Source organism: Solea solea, chromosome 5, assembly GCF_958295425.1.
Source record: "Solea solea chromosome 5, fSolSol10.1, whole genome shotgun sequence".
NCBI lineage: Eukaryota > Metazoa > Chordata > Actinopteri > Pleuronectiformes > Soleidae > Solea > Solea solea.
Window position 1 is genome coordinate 5733559 of NC_081138.1, and position 23742 is coordinate 5757300.

Genomic DNA, 23742 nt, shown 5'->3' on the forward strand with positions numbered 1-23742 from the left:
TACAACCACGCACAAAAGGTATCCCTTTAAAAGGCAGCATTAGCACAAATGTGCAGTAAACAATAATAAGGTGCGTTTGAGGAGTGACAGGCCGTAAGACTCTACTATGGCTCCCACAGTTCCTGTTGATCCAAGGATGTAACCAAATTCTTTTTCTTTTTATTCACATCATCGCCCTGTGAGCGTTTAAAGCACACTTGGGAAATTCTGGCTGAGATGAGGAAGAAAGAGGAAAAAAGGTGTAGCTGAATCTTTATATGTTTTTTTGGTGGCAGCGAGCGACATCAAGCTCACTTAAATTACCACACATTGGTGCCACTGCAAGAAAAAATCATTAAAATTGCTCACACAGCCAGCTTTTATTTTTGGATCCTGCCAGTTTAAATGTGTGATAGTCAGCTGTGAGTGTCAGTGCCTTTTATATCATGAATCTGTCTGATGTAGTAATCACTGTCCCAATGAAACCCAAATTATCTCCGTTAAATACACCCACTGGCTTGGAACATATTTACAAATATCTACAGCCTTAGGTTCTTGTTGTTGCCGTTTCACTTTCATCCCTTTCAAAACAATTTCAGACTCTTGTGCATGTCACAGAGCACGAATAATCTTGTCAAATTCTGAAGCATTATGACTAATAGCTCGTCGGATCTAATGAGGAAGAAAAAGATGGAACCAAAAAAGCAAGTTATATTCATTAGTCCACTGAGCGCACTGTAATTGCTTTAGGGTACATTAGGGGCAGCGTTTTAGGTCCTGGTGATGAAGTCTGCAGCTGCACAAGACATAATTGACAGGCTGAAATAACGTTATTGTATCTGTGCCTCTCAAATAACTCCATTTTCGACAACACATCCATTTCCATGATGTCAGACCACATTAAATCAAATGCGACCTAATCTGTATTTCTTGAAGGGCCCTTGTAATTTTGCTACATACACGTGTTTGAGAGAGGAACGCCAAGACATGAGTTTGCCTTTGAAGGCTGTTTGGAGAGTGCAGACCTCCAAAATGGCTCACGTCTGAGCCACACTGGATGCGTGTGCTGAGCCTCACACCTGTGCTTTGTTCACACAAGGAGCACATCTGTTTCACTGTAGAGGAAACACCTGTTTAGCTACTACTTCTCATTCTCTACCACTTTATCCTCCATGTGAGATTTGCGGGAAGCTGGAGCCGATCAGCTGACGTAGGGCGAAATGCAGGGACACGTCGCCAGTCCATTGCAGGGCAAACATACAGAGACTAACAAAGGTCCAATTAACCTCTGCGTGTGTTTGGACTGTGGGAGGAACCAGAGAAAATCCACGCACACAGGGATAACGTGTAAACTCCACTAGAGCTGCAACTAACGATTATTTTAGTAATCGATTAATCTGACGATTATTTTCTTGATTAATCGATGAATCGTTTGGTCCATAAAATATCAGAAAACCATAAAAAATGTTGATCAGTGTTTCGTCAAACCTGGAAATGATGATGTTCTCAAATGGGTTTGTCCACAAACCAAAATGATTGACTTTTAATGATTAATTTGTTATCCAGAGCAAAGAAATGAAGAAAATATTCATATTTAAGAAGCTTAAACAATCAGAAATCTAGTTTTAATCATGAAAAAAGCTTCAAACCGATTAATCGATTATCAAAATAGTTGTCGATTAATTTAGTAATCGATTAATAATCGATTCATCCATTAATCGTTTCAGCTCTAAACTCCACGCAGAAACTGCCTTGGTGACAGGAAGGCAGGGATTTCTCACGGTAATTCAAAAACTACATATGTACTGTCAAGAACACAAGAAACAGATGTTTCACTGACTGACAGGAGAACGAGAAGAGAAAGCTGGATTTGTCGTTGACGTAGTTAAGTGAAATACGATACGGTGTCAACATGGGGGCTTTTTATTTTTGACTTCCTGCTCCGCCTGAATTGAAGCGTTGTGTTCAATCCTCTGCCAAAAATAGAACACTTTCAATACCAAAATAGGGATAAAAATTAGGGCTGGGACTTTATCGCATTCATTGCGATCAATTAATTACAGAAAAAATAAAGCATTTAATTTTCTTTTGCACACCAAACAACACCGAACATTGCTCATTGCACAAGTTCCCGGCCCGAGTGGAAACGACAAGATTAGAGGGTTCGGAGTCGAAGTAACTTCGAGACATAGAAAGTTTACAAAAACTCCTGAAAAAGCTTGAATACAGCTGACTTGAATTGAAGTTTGTGCATTGTGAACAATGCAAATGTATTGCACTTTATGTTAACACTCACTGATCAAAATAAACATTATTTTAGTTACAAAGCCTCTAATTAATTAGATTTTATTTTTTGATCTTGTCCCACAACTAATAAAAATATATGTGAGAAGTGGAGCCAGGAATCGAACCCTCGACCTTCTGGTTGAAAGACAACACCCCAATATATAATTGGAAAGGGTGAGTAGACAAATCACAGATTGTATAATTTATGCCACGAGGTGTTTCTCAATCTAAATAACAAGATTCCTATAGTTTCATGATATCAAGAAGCAACATGGGATTATGGGAAATTTTGTCTTGTTGCTTTGGCACTATAAGGGTTCCTTTGGTTACAGCAAACGGCAATGAGAAGTGACAAACACACAATTTAATGGATCTCAGTTATCTCCTCTAAAACACAGGAAACATAGAGAAATAATAATTATAATATTACTAATTATATAATGAATCAAAAATTATCATGATGACGAATAGTGATGGAATAATGAAAGATGGTACATATGATATATTTTCATAGTGGGTAAACAAATCCTCAACTCTGAATCAATGCACTGTATATTCATGAATTACAATTCATGTACAGCTATCAGTAACTGAAGCTGTAGACTTTACCTTTGTTGACGAGAGCTGACAGGCTGTATACTACCACGGCCGGGGCTCAGCGTAGTCATTGGGTTGATAACCTCCCGTCAAGTCCAGATGGACTCTTCCAGAAGTGTCGCTGGTCTCCTGGCAACTGGAGTTCTGCCAGCGTTTTCAGCAGCAGGAGATGTAGGTGGTTGGCCGGTCAAGAGTCAAGACTGTTTTAAGTATACGCCGTTGTTGTGTTGAACCTGCAATGATAAAACACTTTTTTTTAAATGTATTTATTCCATTCACTCAAACGCAAGAAACAAAGACAGAAAAGAAAATCAAGTAAAAAAAGAGTTTGAGTAGGGAGTGCAGTAGAAATCTGTAGGGGTTAATATGAAAAGCACACCCAAAACATGCAGTATAGTTACAATAATAGAGACTGAAACATTGATAGACAATTAAGAAAGAAGTAATACACAATGAAATGCAATATAAAGAAGGAACTATCTATTAATCTATTAAAAGCAAGTTTTGTTTTCACAAGAACACTCCAAGGTATTTGATAGAATACTGACTTTGATATGTTTTATATAAAGAAGGATGACAATTCATGGCTTGTTTGATTTAGTAATTATAGAGCTCTTTTTATAGAACACTTTTCACCTCTATTGACCAGGGTATCTGCGGGCTCTTAAAAAGTCTTAAATTTATATTAATGTTTCGTAGTAATATAACAACAGAACAAACATGGAACCAATAACTACTAACGTTAATTGCAGCCTGGACAGAATTTAGCGGCGCACACCCAACACGAACCAGTCTGGCAACGTGAGGATTTGGATTAGCTTGTGACTGGCACAAAGTGTCAGGTTCAATGATGCGTGGCTAATAACATAGTGATTTACGTGAGCGGTTGAAGCCAGTTGAAATGTAACATTAGACTTTTTACTTTCAGGGTTCTGTGTAGTTATGTTGATGAATAAAATCCCAAAAATCCTGATAGACAACATATAAATCAGGCAATTTTCATCATCAAATTGAATGATAAATGTGCCAAAACAGTAGGAGACAGGCTAACAGGAGAGCATTTTACTGGATCCCCACAGATCCAGAGAGACACTGAAGGTGAATCTCTGCTATGAAATTTGCTCACAGCAAGCAGAAGAAGACGGAGCGATGAAGAGGTGAATATCCAAACAAAACAGCAAGTGTCAGAATAAAACACGTCATTAACAAAACGTAGTGGAAGAAAACAAACACAAGTGCACAAATAAAACTGGGAAATCAAAGTCCAGACAGCATAGGACCATGACTGACATCTCAATTGATATCCAAAGGAACAGATTAGAAAAATATTCATGTCAAAAAGAGTCAATAACCTTAATTTGAAAAAGAAAAGGTGCACTTGGAACAACAGCATTTCCGAAGCAGCAGTGACGTTTTCTGGGAACTTTCAGCTCCCAGTCACGCGTCTTTAGTAGGCCAGAAGAGGCGGTTGTATATGCTGCTGTAGGCTTCCCTCTGGCCCTGACAAAGGCAACAGTCTGCTTCTCTTCCACACCAGTGTCTGAAGTATATGTGAGGAGGAGGATGAGAGAGCAAATGATCTAATTAGGAATAAATCTGCCTCCTGTGAAAAGTCCATAGCTGACTTTGCTCAGCCTATTTACACCACTGTATTTTAACGTTGGCGATAATGGTGTGACTTCAAGAGCTCAATATTTTCTCAGGTGGTACTTGGTATAAAAACTTTGAGAACCACTGTCTTGGATTAATTGTATTCTCTTTCAAAAGGTTTTCATGTGATTATTGATTGCTGTGATAAACCTCCAGTGCGTAACTTCTATCACCCCCCTGTGGACTTCTAAATAATGACCAAAACACTGCCCCTACTCTATGAACACCTTCTAGAATCTCTCTTTCTTGCTCACTCTCGCTTTCTCTCTCTCTCACACACAAACACACATTTGTATTGTGTATTGTGTAAGCATTATTACGTTCAGTAAATTTGGAGCTGCGAAGTAAAAGAAACAGCAGCAGCTGTGATTGAAGATGCAGGCATGTTCAGACAATTCTTTGGGGAGCACTTGTTTGAATGTCCACGTTTTTAGCCATAGTCCAAATGTCTGCAGCCGTCACGCTTTACTAGAACGGCATATAGCTGTTGGGCTTCTGCCTTGCCTCCAACAGTGTGCAACTTACAAAGAGCATTTACAATAACAGCGACAAACGATATACTGTAATTTATTCAAAAGCAGAAATAAATAAAATACAGAATATAATATCAAATTATCAAAAATACCTACAGCCAGATTTATGCGACGCCAAGTTATTTAAAGTTCATTTAAAAACATTCTGTGAGACCTGCTCTCTAAGTCTAACTTTTGTTCCAAGCGAATGGAGCAGCAAAGTCGAATACCTTTTTACTCAGTTGAGTGCAGACCTTCGGGACAGCTAAGAAAAGTAAGTCTTGAGAGCGTTGGTCATGATTTTCATCACTTCTGCAAATAAGGCCGGACCATAAGTATATGTTTAATGAACTAAGGATTGCTTTTAAGTTTCAAAATGTGCCCCTGATTCGAGCTCCAAGTTATACACTTCCAGTCTAGCCATACAGTATATTAACACAACTGTGTTATTGATGTTTGGGTTTGATGTTCACTACAGTACACCGAGGTTGCCTTTGAAAATGACCCCAAATAATATGATTTTTAATTTGCCTGACTAAACTCAATGGTGCTGCAAGTATTGCATATAAAAGCCTTGTTCAAACAAATGAATGGAACCAATTGACAGAAATGCCAGAGCGCTTTTACTTTTAAATGAGTGCAAAGTTCAAGTGTTGCAAATTTTTTACATATACAACAGATATTGAAACACTGAAACTGGTGAAAGATAATTTTCACTGCCTATTTAGCCATGAGCCGTGAACATAGCCGAGAGCCAGACTCTGTAGAAGAGCAGTGCAGCTTTGGTGTGTCTCATGTGGACAGTGTGCAGAGGTGGGTAGAGTAGCCAAAAGAAATGACTCATGTAAAAGTACCGTTACTTTAAGATAACAGTTAAAGTAAAAGTACTCATGATAATAATTACTCGGGTAAGAGTAAAAAAGTATGCAGGGAAAAGACTACTCAAGTACTCAAGAGTACAAGTATTCCTTCGGGATAATAAAAGTATTCTGATTTTGAAGTACTGAGTTTTTCCGGATTTATTTTTGAAATATTCAGAGCAACACAAACGGTACTAAATAGACACAATATAATATAAAACAGCAATGTTCAAATTAAATAAAACCATAAATACGGTCTTTATTATAAAATAAATAACCTTTGAACTAAAACAATAATATATTAATTATTTGGGAAATTAAATACATCACCGTTTAACTAAAAGTACAATAAATTCAGATTATCCAATTCAGATACATCGGCACGGTAAAAGTATTGGTTGGCTGACAGCTGAAACAACTAAGTGCTGAAGCCCGGCATCCGGAGTGTTCAACCCGGAGACCAGAGCCTCGGTGTCGGACACAGCAAACAACGAGCCGCTGGTGTGATTTAAGTCCACTTGGAGCCGAAATCTGAGGCTAACAGCTAAGCGGCTAACAGCTGGTGCCGTGACAACACTTGTCATGTGACTCAACTGGCTGCATTTGATTGGCAAGATTTTGTCAGCCATAGCCAATAGGGAGAGAAATAGATTGTGCATGTAATAAAAAAATAAATAAAATAAAGTAACGACCGCCACTTAGCCAAAACGGAACAGCGCAAAAGTACCGTTCCTTCTTCAAATATATACTCAAGTAAAAGTAAGAGTATGGTGCAGTAAAACTACTCCAAAAAGTTACTCAAGTATATGCAACGGTGTAAATGTAGCGCGTTACTACCCACCTCTGACAGTCCAAAAAATCCAAAAAAAAAACATGGGTGAATCACAAGTGAAAAGCCCAATATTCTGTGAGGCAGTTGGGCCTTGTACCTGGAATCGAAAATTAGTGAGATCAAGAGATTCAAATCAAATCTCATCAGTTTTATTTATGTGGAGCCAAATCACAGCCTACATTACCTCAGGGCACTTTACATAATCAGGCCAAAATCTTAAAACATTAAAGAGGAAAAAGAGAAACCCAACATCTGACATGATGAGTAAGCACTTGGCATTAGCTGAGAAAGACAGAGAGGGGGAAAAAGTACTTTTAAAACAAAATTGAAATCTCTGGCAGAACCAGGCTCAGGCTGTCTGGTTTAAGTTGAGAAAAGCAGGCAGCTGGGGTAAAAGGAGAAAATGAGGGGCAGAGGCGAGGAGGGGGATGAGAGGGGAGAGGGCACCAGGGGAGTCCACCCAGCAGTCTAAGCCTACAGCATAAAATACAGTACTAACTATAAACTTTATCAAAGAGGAAAGTTATCAGCTCAAATTCAAGAAGTTTATAGTAAAAACAGCGGCTCGGTCATACATTTCTTACTTTGCCAGTTTCCCTTTACACCTGAGTCACGCCACGTTCCCCTTCATATATTATACATTGTTTCTTTATGAGTAAGAAAGAAACAAACAAATAAACAAAAGGGCAATGCAAACACAACCACATTAGCGGAGATTACACATCATACTCGCTGCTATTCGGGGTGGGATCGTTTGTCCTTGTCAGGTGGACTGTATATTAAGATACTTCCAACAAGCTGAAATGTAATTGTCCACTCTTGTGTACAGAAAAATAAAACTAAATCTATAAGGCACTGGCACCATCTCAACCGCGCAGACCAGGAGTCTATTAAATGGCAAGCTCTATTAAGTGGAGCCATGAACCTTGATATAGACCCACTTGAAGAACTCACTCAGCAGTCCACAACAATAATGGAAAATGTGAATCAACCTCACATCAGTGCAGCAAGTGGCTCAAAACAACTGTCCCGACACAATAGATGAAAGAGTGATGAAAAGCAAAACAAGGCAAATCCCCACCAGAAGGTTAACGCGCCATGAAATATACAAGACGATATTAACTGAAGCATTTTTGAGGTTGAGAGCCGGAAGAAAATGTGTCAAAACATAAAAGTCTTGGAACACAGACAGAATTATTAAACATGCATGTATTTGTTTTGGTTTGAATAATGCAAAAAACGTGGCACTAACAGACAAATATCACTGTACAGCTTTCAAAATGATATTAAATGAGTCCCCTCTGCATGTCATGTAACCTCCCCGGAACGCCTTGTGTTGCTTTGATAGCTTGTTTTCTCAAGCTTCATGGTGTGAATCTAATTTTCATTAAGTCAATAAACAAAAACAAAAAAATAAGTCACTCAACGAGCCAGTGATTCATTTTAATTTGTACCTCTGCGTCTATCTCCATTGTGCATCTTGTTCACTAATAATATAAGTGTTCAGTAAACACTCAAGGTGATGGCTGACTGCTTTGCAAAGGGTAACACTTTATACTGACTCTCTATTAGTAATCAACAGGTATTCAGCATCACATCAACAGTTAATCAGCTGATAAGTGACATACAATTTACTTACTGCCAGTAGACTACAAGTTGTGCTCAACAGATTCTAACCCTGAACATCAAAACATAGATCAGTTGACAATTAGTTGTGCTTATCTGTTAATAGACTATTAGTAGGGAAACTACGCTTGCATCTGTAAATGTGCGTCAGGACCATTTAAAGTAAAAGCAGTTGAGGACAGTATAAAGAAGTTGATTATCTGTTGACGTGAAACTGAATACGTGTTGATTACTGGAGGCTCAAAAATGGCCTATCAAAATAAATTGATAGCGAATAAAGTTATAAAATTAACAATGTGCTCATTTGTTAGCCATCCGTATTTATGTGATTTCATGACAAATTATTAAAGAGGCCATAGCCTTGTCCTAACTCACTTATATGTGAGATATGGAGGTGTACTTACAAACATGAAGTTGTTTCTATGGTAAAAAAACGTCCTAGTCGCTACAAATGAGCCGATGTAAATGTCTCATCACTGACGCTCTCGTCAGCCGTGCTGTCTCAGACCAAAACCACACCCGCAGAACACGGACTGTCTTGTGATTGGCCAGCCAACGAGAGCTCTCCCACCGTCTTGCGATTGGCCAGTTACCTGGAAGTGACATCATTGGCACGTCAGCTCTCAGATCCGCAGCTCCCCCTCTGGAAAGGCAAATGCCCCGCTAGCAATTATCAAAACATTGAGTAATGCCGTAATCCCTTACTAGCTAATGCTAAACGACAAAACAAGCACACAAAGACAGTTATATATATATGTATTGTTGGCACTGCTCCTTCCTTTAGGTGAAGTATGGTGCTGTGTCCTGCTTTATATTGCTACTTCCAACCGTAGGAAGGTTGCACGGAGCTCAGCAGCTACAACAAGAGTAGTTCTTCTTCTTCTACGGTTGAAAGTACATCACCGGATGTGCCCGGACTAGGAGGCGCTGCTGTTTAGAGGAGTGGTGAAATTCGCCAGTTACGTAACTAGTCAACAGAAGTGCCGTTCCGCTTCGTAGAGCTCAGGAAAACAATCAAACCCTGCGCTCTCAGCAGTGGCTGAACTGATTGTTATGGACTTTTAGAGCTTCATTAACGAGGTAATGCAGCGTTTATTGGCACTTCCGGGCTATGGGATCTTTGAAAAATGAACTGCACAACCTTGGGTGACCAGCAATGGGTAAGTTACTCTAAAAATGTAATATGCAGGGTTCCCGTGGGTCCTTGAAAGTTTTTGAATTTGAAAAAAAAATCATGGGTCATTGAACATGCTTGAATTTTAAGTTAAGTTTATATTTAGGTACATGCCTTGCTTTTTTTTTTCACGCCACCACCTACTGTTTCATGCCCTGCATTGCTTGACTAGGCCTACGCAGAACATTCATAATTATCCACGGTGTTGTGGACACAGTCCACCGTCTCTCTCTGCCATTGACGTGAGATTCCATGCAGAACAAGGCGCGAGTAAACTTGAGCAAGAGAGAACAAATTATGTGATGCTTGGGAAAATAACAAAGACTGATTTGCCCAAGACCCCAAGTACAATCACTTGTCCAGATGCAGAGTGTGCTGCAAATCAATAACAGTGGACACCAAGGGCATTGCCCTCCCATTTTAATCCGTCAGCACATTCTGTCCTTCAATTTGAGGGAATTGGTCCTGGAAAGTCCTTGAAAACTCCATGAATTTGATGTCAATCAAGTGAGGGAACACTAAACACATCACAGTTGTGTTTAAAAGTGTTAAGTTATAAAGTATAGCTTTATAACCATCATTTACTAATCTATTTTCTTCTTCTTTTGATTTAACATGTTACTTATTGACAGTGCAGCTTCCAGTTTACACATTTCATTTTCGCCGTATGTCAGACGCTGAGATTGGCACAGCACCCCGCGCAACCCTCACGGGGAGGAAAAAGACGGTAGAAGACGTATGAATGGATACAGGAAAGCAGAGAAATAGAGCTTGGTGCCCATATACTTCGGGACCTCCGCGGAACGACCGTCCAATCACAGACAAGATTCACCAGCAGCTGAAATGACCACTGACAGTGACAAAAAGCGATTGTAGTAACATGACGTGGAGCACAATGAGACTGAAGAGAGTAATAAGTAACAAAAAACAACACCATGAGTTGTCTGGCAGATATGTTCTATATGTTATTTAAACGCAGGATAGTTTGTGTAATTAGCAGAAGATCCATTTGCAAATGTTAAAATCAGTAAAATAAGTAAATAAGTAATTTTTTTTTCAGAGAAAGAAGGAGAGAGTCGTTTGTTTTAGGCCCAGTTGCTTGTTTCTCTCTCAAGATCTGGCAACACAGTTGTCCAGCAATTTCACTGCCATCTGTATGTCTGTGCTTGTGACGTAGAGTGTTTTAGAAACAGCGTTCACACTCTCCAAAACTTTAGTCTGGAGAACAACCAGAAAAATTAGTTTCTCAATTTTTTATTTTTCAATCCCACGGGTTCACTACACTCATCTTTCTCGTCACTGGTCAGATATAATTTTGGAGTGAGTGGAGAGATCCGTGGTGATGATTTCAGGCAGTATACTGTGGGCAAAAAAATGTTCTATGGTGTCATAAAACTGTTCCATTTGTGGGATGTTTTTTTACATGTTTGACATTAATAGGCTATAAAGTGAAACATCATCAGGGATGTTGATGAATATTATTCCGACCAATATTATGCAACTGCACATGGTGCACTACCTATAGTTCGCCAGCTCCGCCCCCTGTCAAGGTCTTCATCTTGAAGACCTTGACTTTCACTTTAGCTGCTATCCTTCTGTCACACATTAGCCATAACACTAGTCTCCACCCACTCCACCCTGCTTGCGCTCTACTCTTCACCTCTCTTGGACACTGTCTATTGTTTTGAATGGTTGACTACTACCCCTTGCATCTTCACTGTACCACCTGTCTCACACACAGGTATTGTGTCTTGCTCCTACTCATCTCTATGTAACTTCTTTCCAGTGCACACATCCATCTCTCTGGGTTCTCTTCCATGCAACCCCTGCTCTCACTACAGATTACAATGTCACCTGCAAACAACATAGTCCATGTAGACTCCTGCCTGACCTCATCTATCAACCAGTCTCACTATTGCAAACAAGAAGGGGCGCAGAGCCAATCCTTTATGTAATCCCACCACCACATTGAACTCAACTGCACCTGCATTCCATCTGCACACCTCACCACTGTCTCACTGTCCTCATACATGTCCAGCAACACCCTCACATACTTTTCTGCCATTCCTGAACTCATACAATACCACAGTTCCCAATCACCAATTAAGTATACTGGGAAATTCAAAAGTTTTGGGGTAAATCAGGGTTAAATTCATTTCATTAAAAAAGTTGACAGTCTGTAACACTAAGAATATACTATTTAATTAATCTGCATCTTATTAACCCCAAAAACAGTGAAGTGAAATGGACAGATGCAGAAAAACAGCATTGATGTCAGTTTCTGTTCAGCTCAGACGTTACATTAATGTCACCTGAAACAAACAAAAAGAGGGACAATGTGGATAAAGCTGTTGGCTTTATTTCCAGACGTTGTTCAGTGTCTTCATTGTTAATTTAAATTACTTACAGAACATTTGACTTCATCTGAGAATCTGAATCCCTGACACAGAGATAGCTAGAAGAAAAACAGTACAATGACAGCACTGTTATGGGGCATTTTTTAATCCCAATGTCCCAAGGTGATGTTCAGAGCTTCTGTTACCAAGGTGATGTGGGTTTAAAGAGAGTCTCTTTTGTGACACTGAAGAGCTACTTTGTTGGAGTTTAGGCAAAAATAACTACTTGGTTAGATGTGGGGGGAAATAGACAGCTATGCAGCAACACAATCTGCCTCCATCTGTGATCAAAGCCATAAATGCCTCATATCAGCAGCGGCACACAGACAAGACGACAGTGCATTTACTACTTTATTTTTTCAACATTTCAGCTCCACTGGCAGATGTGAGGTGTGGTGAAATCACGCTAACGTGTTACATGACGTCATAAAGTTAATAATAATAATTAAAAGCATTATTTGTAACACGTTTTATTATTTGTTTTGTGTGTGCCTGAGTTTTCTCTGGGGTTCTCCTCCCACAGTCCAAAAACATGCAATATGTGGATTAGGTAAACTGGACACTCGAAATTGATTGTGGTGTGAGTGTATGGTTGTTTGTCTCTATATGTGGCCCTGTGATTGGGACAGCACCCCCCTCAACGTGACTCAGTTACTATGAACTACCATGTTGGTAGCAAAAATTATTGGGACCAGTGCCGGATTCAATCTGTCAGAGTTCACTGTACACGTTAAATCCCCAGAAATCGACCAAATATTGCAAAAACTTGACAGACTGAATATATCTGATCCTTATGATGCCCCTTGATGTGCTTTTTACAAGTTTGGAAACAATCGTAGAGGACATTATTCCAGACATGCACTATCCTGACATCTTCAACTTCCCGATTAACTTCCTTTGATCTTAATCCAGAGAGTCACTGAGAGTTTACAAGAGCCTGGAGGGAAACACAATGGACATAATTTCGCTAATTTCCATGATTGGCTGATTTATGTGTTGTCTAGTATGGGGTTCCTCAATCCTGGTCCTGAGGACCCAATTCCTTGCATGACTTTGGATGTGTCCCTGCATTGCATAGCTTGCTTATGAGCTGACCATTTGAATCAGGTGTGATGGAGCAGGCTCATACAGGGCAGTGGGTCCCCAGGATTGGGATTGAGAAACCCTGGTCTAGTACATAGCTACCAGGGTATGGGTTGATATTTGTGTCATTAGAAATTGAATGTGAATTGCACAATTTGAATTTGTATTGTTAAACTTGAATAACTGTATTGAAAAACTGAATCTGAATAGCATAATTTGAATGTATTCGTTTGAAACTGAATTTGAGCCTCACTAAAAATTTAACTTTTTATGTATTTTCAAATTCAGTTCTCTAAATTCAATTTCAGTTCTCTAAATTCAAATTCAGTTTTCTAAATTCAATTTCCGTTTTCTAAATTCAAATTCAGTTTTCTAAATTCAATTTCAGTTTTGTAAATTCAAATTCAGTTTTCTAAATTCAAATTCAGTTTTCTAAATTCAAATTCACTTCTCTAAATTCAATTTCAGTTTGCTCAATTCAATTTCAAACCACAAGATTACACTTGTAAGGTCACAGACTGGTCAAGGAAGAAGCAATCGAGTGCAGAGTAAGCCTGCATTCTTTCCAACAGCCAGCAGAGGGCGGCTTCTCTGGATAAAGAAGCCCAGTTCCATCAGAAATAATGGCAAAATAAGTTTTCCACCTGACTGTTATCTCATTAAACTTTTTTTTTCAAGTTTCAAGTCCTTTTCAACATACAGCATAATGTTCATTTTAAAGTTTAACAATACAAATTAAATTTATAGAATGTAGATTGACAATGTATTGTACAAAAATAGGCTGGAACGTTCAGATTTGTGTTTGTTTTTACACGAGCACCTGGTTAGGGCTGGGAAAAGACATTTTACTTTGACAACTTTTTTGGCGATATGCCTTCATTTGGACAGAGACAGTGAAGTGGAGAAAGGGTGATAGTGTACGAAAGTGGAGTTAGAGTGGGATGCCACAAAATAGCAGTGTAAATACAGTAATGTGCAAAAGTCAAGCATTAGATTTGTTCTTATGACACATCATCAGTTCTCAATCTGTCATTGGGCAACAACCACAAAATACAGAATACATGTATTCATAATTCCTTTTTTGAAAAACATTTCCTGAAAAAATTGCTTCTACAGGCTGAAGAGTCAAATATCTCATGTGACCTCCATCTTACACTTGAACAACAACAGGATAAGGTCATGGGTAGAACTTGTCTTACTTTTGCGTGTTGTGGAGTTTGACTCAATGACAGCTTGTTAATAATATGTAAGACAAACTTTCAGTCACATCATTCCATTCAAGAGGCCAAAGATCACAGAGTTTGACAGACATAAAACTATTTTTTTATGTCTGTCTAAAATATTTTTGAAGATTGCTTAAGGAAATTTCAAGACAGTCTCCCCAAAAGAGTTTAAGATGTGCTAAGTGCCAAGAGAGGTCACACTAAACCCTGACTTTTGCCCATAGATACTTTTTTCCTGTATTTTCTGGTATCTGAATAACAAATACAAAATAAAAATGAATGGTCATTAAACCTTTACAAAACAACAAGCCTGCATTGGTGGCTTTAGACGTTTGCATGGTACTGTAGATATAAATGACATGAAATAAAATGAATTACAAACACGTAGCTGTGGAAGGGAGGAGAAAAGAAAAGTGTTTGTTATTTCAATTTGTGTTTTCAAAAATCTTACCTGACTCACACGCATCCAGACTTTTTTTTTTTGTATTCCTTTTCTTTTTTTAATGACCTTGCTCGTTCTGCCTGGTTTTGTTTCATTTTGTATTGCTTTGCATTATTTATCTCCATTTCCTCTTGTTACATCACGTTACCCGTTTTGTCCTGTTTTTAAGTTTGGAATATTTAATTTGTTGGTACACACTACATTCGTGAATAAAATCAGGGAACAAAAGAGCTGGGGAGCAAAAAGGCCAACGTTGAGCACGCACAGATCATTACCGGCTCACCCCAAGATCTTAGCTTTTTTCTCAGTAAGGTTTCTCAAGGTTTTCTGGGGGACCAGGCACAAGTTGCTGGTCCATCACAGTGTTGACAGTACAGAACAAAAACCCACTACTGCTCATGCTCATACCTATGATCTATTTAACAGTGCCAATTAATCTACCCTACGTGTCTCTAGTTAAAGTGGACACCAAAGGTCGCCGTACCATTGCATGATTTAGGTCTTATAATTAATCTTGTCTTTTGGTGGAGTGCTTGGAAACTGCTTCTTCCCTTTGTCTTAAGGTAGGAATATACCAGTGGGTTTGCCCACAGGAACTGAGTATACTATTAATAATATCCAACTTGCTTAGTTTTTGTAGCCTTTTTCATGAAATTTAAGCAAGGGTCTTGCCTTAAGGAGGCCACAATCTTTTATACAACCGCCCAAATGGACAAACCGGCCAGTGCCTGCTTTTCATGTTCTGTAGCCTAAGGCTAACAGCCATGTAGTTTCAAGAAATGCCTTAATTAGCGCTGTCAGTTAAACACGTTATTAACGGCGTTAACGCAAACCCATTTTAACGGCGTCATTTTTTAGCGCGAGATTAGCCTTCTTTTAGGCCTAGCAAACCTTGTAGTTTTTTTTCCACATGCTGTCTCAACAACAAGTGATAAAACGTGATAAAATTTAAAAACACCGGTCAAAGAGTAGTAGGCTAACGTTCCGTTTTGAGTTGGATGCGCCTCTCCGCATCCAACGCAGTCTGGATCATTTCTCGACGCACTCCCCACATCCAAGTAATGATGTATGCAGTGTTACCAACCAAGCTGGCAGACCCCCGAAGACCGCTAGCTCCTTTAGCTCAGAGTAGCTAATTTGCTATGTTGCTAATAATGGGACAAAAAGGGAGATTTAGAATAGATAAAAATGTGCGATTAATCGCAAGTTAACTATGACATTAATGCTATTAATCGCGATTAAATAGTTTAATCGTTTAACAGCTCCAGTCAATACACATGTAACCCCTCAAAACAACTCTAAATGCTGTAGTACCTATGCCAAGCCTGTATGTGGCACAGTAAAGCTGCTACAGAGATACACCAAAACCAAAGGATTGAGCATGCACACTGTGGACAAATTAAAATTTAAAATGCAGCTTATTTTGACTTAAGTATACATTACAATGTACAAAAACCAAAGAAACAGAGACTGAATGGAGAAAGCCCGGGCGAGTCAGGAAAGCAAATTAAAGTAAGCATAAAGCAAATAGAACAAAAAATCTTCAAGTACAAGAGGAAGATGACAACGACAAAGATAAGCGACAGGGAATGATGACATCATCATCATTTTCCAAAAGTAGCGTATAGGTTGTCTGTATACGGGCCAAAAGCTTGCTATGCAAACCAAGAACAATTTCCTGGTATATGTGCAAACCACCATGGCACATTTGGGAAATACAATATGCAGTCTCGCCATTAGATGTCACTAATTCTCACACACCGGACCCCTAATCTCTCAGTCTTCATAGGGTGTCTCATTAGCATACCCCATTATCACTATGTGGAACAGGATTTGTTATCCCTCAATAATATTAATAGTGTGGTGCTATTGGTGTTCAGATATACATGATGTAACTAAAAATTAAAAGCACTTTCCATTTTATAAAGGAAAAGGAAAAGCCTCACGCCCACTATATAATACACCAGACACATTTTCTGTTTTTTTTCTTCTTTTTTTTATATATTACTTTCAACAACATAACAAATAAAAATGGCATGGAGTATTTGGTGCTGCCTTCCCAGGCAATTGCCACAGCCAGATGCCTTTTGTAGCTCTTAATAAGTCTTCTACGCTTCTCAAACGTCTCATTTTTGAGCACACCACAAATGGCTCAGGAAGAAATTGCATCTCAGAGGACATTTCAGTTTTTTTTCCCCTCAAAGTCTAAATCAGCTCCAGTTATCTCAGGTCTGACGGTTGCCTTCCCCCCCCCCCGACTGTGAGTTTCAGCTTTTTTCTGTAGCTATTGAATTGGAGATTAAGATCAGGATTCATGGTCAGCCACTTCAGAACAGCGCAATGCTTTCTTTTCATCTACCCCTAGGTGATTTTAGATGTTCGTTTTGGATCATTAGCCTGTTGGAAGGGCCATGACCTGTAATTGAGACAGAGCTCTCTGACACTGGGCAATATACTTCATAGAATGCCTTGATAATCCTCTGACTTCATTGCACACTGCACACATTGAAGGTACCTTGTGCCAGGCAGCAGCAAATGAACCCCACAACACAACAGTTTCAGAGTGAAGATAGTGGTCTTTTTTTTTTTTTTAAAAAGGCTTCATTATTTTTTTTCCTCTGTGAAAACAGAGCTGTGTATGACTGATGAAAAAGTTTTTGCTTCATCTGTCTAAGGGACATTCTCCCAAAAGCACAAAATACTTTTTGGGAGAAAACTAATGGTGTCAGGGCATCCCAGGGAAAAAAAAAGAAACTCTCTTTGGAATGAACGGAGACAGTTCCCAGATTGTCTCTCTGATAAAAGGCATTTTAAATACACACTACTGTGCAAACGTCTTCAGCCACTATTCGATCCGTTGTCGTTTAAACTATGTTATAATGACCATTTAGAAAATGATCCTTCACCACAGTCACATATGTCACAAATGCAATAGGCCCCTTTCCAAGCGAAAGCGCTACCTTTCTACGTAAACCCGTTCATTTTACTCAACAAAGCTTGTCGTACTGGAGACTTGTGGTATAGAATAGTATTTAAAAAGTAGACTTTATTATGATTGTATGATTTATGCACGTGCATCCAGTGTGTATTGTGCTGAAGCTCGAGGCTGATAACACGGAATCATTTGGATGAAGGTGAAGAGGCCGATCATTAGTGGGAATGGTTGTGTCTATTAGGCCCAAACCCAACATACAGTACATTACCGGTCTGTCAGTTGGTGAAACTGTTGACATGAAAAAAAAAAAAAAAAAACACAGATTACTTGACATTAACGTGTAATTTGAAGGGAATGTAATGTAGAAGCCTGTATGTCCCTGTGGTGCTGATAGAAACACGCGCTGTACATGCTACATTGCTTCGGGGTTACAGATTAATCCAGAAAGAGAGGAAAGGAGTGGAGCAGAGAGTGGAGGGAAGGTAAGTTTGCAGAAGGCTGCGCTATTGTGCATTGTATTTATACGTCCCTAATTCCTCTTTTTTTTTTCAGCGTGGGTGGGCATTTAACTGCATTTTCCGAGTGAGCCATACGTGCTTGTTCGTCTTCAGAGAAGTGGAGGCATTAATAGAACCCCCTGACCTGCATGGATTTCTATTTCTTAATGAAATATATTGTGCACACAGTAGGGGATGCACTCAGAGGAAAGTGCCCCCTTTAGAATTAAGTGCCGCCTTTGGCCAGTGCTAAACTTTTTTTCCCCCCCTCATCCAAAGAACATTCATTCACCAGTGGAAATTTTGCAGAAATGATGATAAAAAAAAAAATACATGTATAATTTATTTTGATTAGAAGTCCTCCGCGCTTGTAAATAGTGACTTTTTCCTACCTCAGAATAAAAGCAGGACTAAAAGCATGCTGTTTATACAACTGATACATGAGCAGGATGATTTTTTTATTTTTATTTTTTTCCCCAACTGATGTTCTGTAAGCTACTCGCGGAAAAAAATCAGTATCAGCATTTATAATGGACGATCAAACACAAATCAAACAGAATGTCAGAGAAGCCAATTTTAGTCTTACTCAACTCATGGCCGTTTCATTTGTCCTTCATTTTTCCTTTAAAGTGAAATTTACTTATTTAAAAGAAGGCTGGATACTGTATGTGGGTATAAGAAGGTACATGAGGTTGTCATACCGACCACATGTATAAAAGAAAGCTAAAGCTGGATTCACTTTCTTATTTAATGGTCATAAACACAGGCCAGAAAAATAACTTTTTGGATAATTTACGTTTGTACTATTACGATTAAGTGGCAAAAATGGATTATACATACATATATTTGAATAAGTGTACAATTACATACAAAATTTTAAAAAATTGTAAACTTAGGAAGTAGCCATTCTATGGACTTTAGACGCCATCTTGCACTGCAATGTTTCTACATGCACAAACCAGCCAGTGTACAAACAACAGACAAAAAAAACATTACTAACCACTTAAAACAACAAAGAAGTGGGGGGAAATGGCAGAGAGGGTTAAAGGAATACTTCACCGATTTGCATTTAGCTTTGTATTACTAGAATAGGGGTAGTATTTTTGAAAAATTGCGCTTCCCAACCTCAGTTTCCCCTGAGTTGAGAAATATCTTCATAATTTTCTTTGCCACTTGGTCCGATGCTTGAAACTGCAACTCTAATTCCACACTTTTTAGACCCTTTGCTGAAGGTATACACTTTACCAATTTATTGACATTTTCTGTTCAAATCGTCTAGTTCTTATTGATGTGAGATAATTCCATGCAAAATCTTATTATCTTGATCTTTTGCTTTTCTTGTTCTTTCTCGTTTGCTTTCCTAAATTGTGCAACGCGGGCTGAGACCTTTTTGTCTGTTTTTCTGTTGTCAATTTTCCACATGACATCATATCAGTATCATGTCTGTACGTATGAATTAAAAATATACACGTTGTGTTATTTTGTGTTTATTTTGGGGCCAATGGTGATAAACTGGTGACCTGTCCAGGGTGTGTCCCCCCCACCTTTTTGCCCGATGGCCGCTGGTATTGGTTCCAGCCCTCTCGCAACTCTCACGTGGAGGATAACGCGCCAGAAAATGACTGAATTCATTTTCCAAAAAAGGATTGGAGAATTCGGAATGTCAGCACATTGCACAAAACATCCCAAAATACTGTTTGTAAATTCATCATTGAAAAGTCCGTGGGCACCATATAAAGCCCGTGTTCACCACTGACTGCGACGTGACCCAGACCCCCCATCAGCCGTCTTTCATCATGTCACGCTACACGGGAGAAATCCCCGGCTTATTATCCTCAATGCTCATTTTTGTTCCGGACACCCCACGTCCATTAGATTACTGCACTGATATTATGTAGGCTGGAGGCCACGCCGATGAAATGGGAAGGTCACCTTGACTGGCGTTTCAACAAAAATATAAATAAAAATGTGTACTCCACGCTGGGTGAGATAATGGACTGCTACTGGGCTAATTTCAGCCTCGGAAAATCCAGTGTTATGGAACAGCACGCTATCCTATTCAGTCATTTAGTCTGAAATCACGGTACATGAAGATTACATTTTACATAGTGGTTTTGTGGATTTCTGTCTCTCTCGTGCCTTTAGGTGTCGGACACACACAGAGGAGAGGGTGTTAGATGTCAAATCAATTTGTTTTCCTACATAGATAGGTACGTATAGATTAATGAAATTTCCAGGAGGAAAACAAATGCACTTTTTTTTTTTTTTAAATTATCACCAATAAAAAAAAAAAGTTTTTTGCGTCCCTAAATTTGGTGCTTTGAATAAAGCTGACATCTCTCAGAGAGTGAAGTTAAAAAAGCTCCACAGAACCAAAGCAATTATAGTGCCTGGCAGTTTCCACTAGGTATTTCCCCTGCACATAAAACGGTGCTTTAAGGTGATGCAATAAATGTCTTTTATTTCGTACACATGCCTACGGCCCCCGAGGTGGTTGCAGAAACACAAAAGGACAGCTGCTCTCTCTATGTGCTGATCAATCATAATGAAGTATTGCAGCAGTCGCTCTTACCATGCAGAGAGCCGGGCCAAGGCAAATGGCGCACGTAGACACAGTCTGCAAAACTCGGCCAGTATTCGGAAAAAAATAATTATTAGAGAGCTGGACTTGAGAGTGAACAGTAAAGTAGAGCCACTGCAGAATTATTCCAGCTGAAAATCAAAGCATGGAGGTTGTGGTGTTAAATACAGGGGATGATGAAAACTTTCTGAGACACATGTCAGGTATGTATATGACCACGGCCATACCCAAGAAAGAAAATATAGTTAAACTTTTAAAAATAAAGTCTTAATACTACTAGAATAGGGATGTGACATTGCAAGAAAAAAGTTATTTTCCACTTTTTTAGTGCTGTATGCCTCCGTCAACATGTGATTAATTGCAATTCATTCATTACAATGCCATACAGCTTCAGTTCGTCAAAAGAATCAATATGCCATAAAGCGATGGCTCTCTGACGACGTCCCAGACACCATGCTCACCACACTTCCACTCCTTCTGGATCCAAACTCCTAATTATCTAATCGTTTCTTTAGAAACTATAAAACCCCTGTAAATAGCAGTCGACCACCACCAGCCATTTCCTCAGGCACAAAACACAGGGATTTCATCCAAGTCCGGTGATTCCTTGACTCAGTTACACACAATCTTTTCAAAGACCTGATACTGATGCTAATGAGCCAAAATATGAAGTATTTCACCATTTGTGGCACTCAAACCAAAGTATCTTCCTCATTGTTTTAAGCTCATCATCTGAGATTGTGCATGATGACTTTTTTTTCCCCCCATAAAATTACTATATTTTCTGAATCTTGTTTTTTCCCCCCCTTCAGTATAGTATCCTAATATTCGGTCGTACATCAATTTAACTTTCATTTATTTTGTTAAAAATAACAATTATCCATTTTTGTGATAAACAGACAGTTAAAAGCATTCAAACTCCATCAATTACATTTGTAAATGTTTTTGAAAATGGCTATACGGTAATAACTACGCTAATGCAGCAGTAAAAGAAATGGTGGCCATTGACCTTTGTTACCCGGTTATTTAGGAAATGTGCACACTTTTTGCATATTGTCTTCATAATATCAAATAAAATATTTTAATCTGATCATCCTATTTTAAGATGCAGCAAGGGGGTTGTGTTTTAATCGGTGTGGGCTTATCTGCAAGTTTGTCCTTTTAGCAACTTCCTGTCTACAGTTTTTGACATATGAATCTGAATTGTGCTGTCAAGAGTGTAAAAAAGAAGACAACAACAACAGTCTGCTAATAAATCAAACTAACACAAGGCAAAAGAAGTAAAACAAACCGAACAATCAAGGAGCAGACCAGGAACACGTGAAAACAGGGAATGAAAAGACTAGAGCAATAGACAGGCCTCTAATGTAACATGAAGCAAACAGGAACCAAAAAAAAGGCACTGGAGCACAGAGACCAAAGGTGCCTTCATACCTGTACTTTGTTCCAATTCAGGGAGTAATAAGTTACAATGATGCACTTAACCTTAGTACAGTTCACTTTCACACTGCAGTCTCGACATACCCTCAACGCTACACACTCATGATTGGTCCGAATTTTGCCATTCTCTCGATTCAGTGTATGAACATTTTGAATTTGAGCAAGAAACTAGGCTACGCCGAGAAAAAAAAAAACAAGGTGACGCATTGCTGCTGCATCCAGACAAGGAGGGAGAAAACATTGTTCTGGATAACGACCCATTCAACGGGCAGTATTCAGAAGATGCATCAGGTAAGCAGTTTGGTTAAATAAGCCCATTTATAAGCCTAGAATCTTTAACGTGTAGCTCAAACTCAGTTTATCAAAGTTGTTTGGGGCATGAGACATGGTTCCAAGTTAACATACCATTTTTATTAAACATTAATAATAGCGGAAGGGAAGCATTTACCGGTGACCACACTAGCATTAGCCACCTAGTAACACCAACCAACAACCAGAGAGATATGACAATTACCACCGCCAAAACAACCACGGCAGCGCACACTGGGAGCACGGAGCAGCACACAACCAGTCGTCCTACAACACAATGCCAAGGCCTTGAGCATAATGTCAAGTAACATGCGGACATACCTGTCTGGGGACGCGACCTCTAACCCGGAAGTGACACCGGTAACCATGGGAGCACAGAGGAAGAGCCGGCGAGCGGACTACGGCTTTTGTGCCTGCCCACCTCGATTAGCGGAACGGAAACCATAACAACCAATGTAAACAAAAAGAGCGAGGGGAGAAGTAAAACAAAACGCTCATAATGCGACATATGAAAGTACCCTAAGTACACCAAGGAGGCAGGGACAACCAGAATCAGGCCAGAAAAATCAACAGGGAAGACAGGACAGGAAGTCAAACTTAACAAGGTACACACACTTGGAAGAAGTACAAAATAAAACAGGAAATCAGGAAAAGAGGAAACCTGAAATAACTAAAAACCCAAGGTTAATCATATGTCCACACTCATTGAATTTGAACAAAATTTGGTATAAAGTATGTATTTAACAAGCTCAAATAAGGTTGAATTGTGTCATGTAAGATGGTACCAACAATAAGCAGGTCAGTTCCTACACAGATGATCTAGAAGATCAAAATGTTAACATTGCTGGTGCCGCTATGTTAAAACACAGATGACAAAGAGCCTAAGCAGAGGTCAATACACCTGTCCTCAAGTTTCTTCAATTGTTTTTTCTTTGAAGTGAATGTTTCATTTTTATTAGACACTTTATGTGATAATAGTCTAGTGTCGGGAAGAGAAAAACAATTGAGCTTATAGCAAACACTAAGCAATTCTGCTTCTGGGTGATTCTCTCCTCAAAAATGTCGAGAACAAATCCTTAGATTAATGTGTACACCTCCAGCTCAAATAATTCAACACCCACGGCACGGCACAGCACAGTATACTGCAGGTGTGGATTCATGTGACAAAAACTTTATCATAAAATTGAGTGTAGTGATAAAAATGAAGCTGTATTTATCTTGCGGAGCCTCAGCTACACTGCTGGCAACTTAAGCCTTATCGTCACTAAGATGGCATTTTATTTCAAGAGTGATGAACATGGAACAAAACGTGGACTGCCA

General features: G+C 39.1%; 1 long non-coding RNA gene across 3 annotated transcripts in view; it reads right to left on the bottom strand.

The window, feature by feature from the left end:
• Positions 1–23742, bottom strand: part of LOC131459895 (uncharacterized) — a 122406-nt gene that overhangs the window by 12390 nt on the left and 86274 nt on the right. For all 3 annotated transcript variants that reach the window (XR_009240298.1, XR_009240296.1, XR_009240297.1), the window contains one exon: positions 2875–3095. This is a non-coding gene — a long non-coding RNA (uncharacterized LOC131459895). The remainder of the gene's footprint in view (positions 1–2874; positions 3096–23742) is intronic.